General features: G+C 37.4%; 1 protein-coding gene across 1 annotated transcript in view; it reads left to right on the forward strand.

Moving 5' to 3' along the window:
- LOC103131283 (F-BAR and double SH3 domains protein 2-like) overlaps positions 1 to 1,739 on the forward strand; it is a 40,614-nt gene that overhangs the window by 7,998 nt on the left and 30,877 nt on the right. The gene's annotated exons all lie outside the window — the stretch shown is intronic.

Here is a 1,739-nt window from a genome sequence, read left to right on the forward strand (position 1 = left end):
TTTATATTTAAATATAAAGCAAAACTGTGTCGATTCTGTCTCGACACTGTGTCACTGAATACGGACATCTGCTGTACATTAAAAAATCCTACAGGCAATGTAGTGTTTTGATGACCTAGTCCATACAATAAGATTTAAGTCTTTGTATTTTATTGAATATTATGTATTGTATTATGTCATATCTTCAGTTACATTTAAAATAGATTTGATAAACAGTCAATAAAAAATGTGAACATGTACCATAAAGTGAAAATTTAAGTGAATGTGTTTGGAATGAGGATGCTTGTGGACTGTTTTTTCCCCCACAGATTTTATTTAAAAAAAAAAAAAAGTTTTTACAACATTTTGAAATTTAGCTTGTTATGCTTTGACTAAACTTCTCCTGCTGTAGAAAAAGATGAAGTAAACACTACATTTACAGCGAACCCTTGTTTTTCTTAGGGGTTGCGTTCCGAAAATAACCCGTGATAGGTGAAATCCGTGAAGTAATTACCTTTATTTTTTACAGTTATTACACAGCATAAATAAATACTCTACATTGAAACCAAATAACAAAACCTGTTTTCAGATCAGCAGATGTGCGTGTGTACCAATCGGGCCTTAATGTGATCCGGAGTCGTGTCATTAAATCGTCTCCTCCAAGCTGCTTTTTGAGACTCACAGCTGTATCTACGGCAGAGCGATGGATCTCGTCAAGCGAGCCTCTGGTCGGGTTTTGCGCTGCCTCTGGCCACAGTTTTTTTTTCCAGCTGGTATTCACAGTTTCAGTTTCCATCTCCTGAATGGCCAATCTGTATTAAATACCGTAACTTTATTGGCACTCAGGTAGAGAAGAAGCGCGGAGACTGTTTTTACCAATCATACGGTCAATCAGGACGCAGAACACTGTGAAAAAAAAACTGCACAAAAAAAATCTGCGAAGCAGCGATACCGTGAAAGGTGAATCGCGTTATAGCGAGGGATCACTGTATGCAAAATAATTTATAAAAAGCACCTGAGTAATTTGTAGAATGGCTGTATATCTGAGTTTATCTAGGTTTATCTGGGACTTCATTCTCATGCCTCATAATGCCTCAACATTGAGGAAGTGGATTTATTTAAATAAGACAGTTTAGTCAAACATATGCGACACTTAACCTGCAGAACATAATATGAAAGTAAACTAAGAGTCAGTTTCAGCTGAATTTGGATTCAGACAGATTAAGTAGAAACTGACGAGAACCGGATGAAACAACAACAATGAAAACAAATTTATTTTCCAATATAAGATCAAAATGGTCCCACACTGCGGAAACCTTTTGTTTGAGGCTGCTCCATAGTTGACACTGTTCCGTAAAAGATCAAGAATTCATTTGGCAAATGCATTTGACAGATTGACAGATTGGCTTCCTTATAAACACAGTTTGGCGCTTTAATGTCATTTCGGAACAGTTCCTGTATCGATCACGTGACTTGCTGAAACCAATACGCGCACCGACACGGGTTTTGGTCTATAGGCTTGATCCATGTGCCGACGCATCGGTGTTGCCGGACCCATCACTAGTAGGAGCTAACGCCATTAGCAGAAGCTAACACCATTAGCAGTAACTAATGTAAAATCTAACTGAGTGGAAGCTAATAAATGACAGTAAAGCATATTTAAGTCTTCTTAACAACCATTCTAATATATTTGAGAAAATGTTTTGATCCTGATTATTACCAAGAACAGCTTGAGCTGCAAACTGCAGCTCTTTGCCGAG

This window comes from Poecilia formosa, unplaced genomic scaffold, assembly GCF_000485575.1.
Source record: "Poecilia formosa unplaced genomic scaffold, Poecilia_formosa-5.1.2 Scaffold738, whole genome shotgun sequence".
Classification (NCBI taxonomy): domain Eukaryota; kingdom Metazoa; phylum Chordata; class Actinopteri; order Cyprinodontiformes; family Poeciliidae; genus Poecilia; species Poecilia formosa.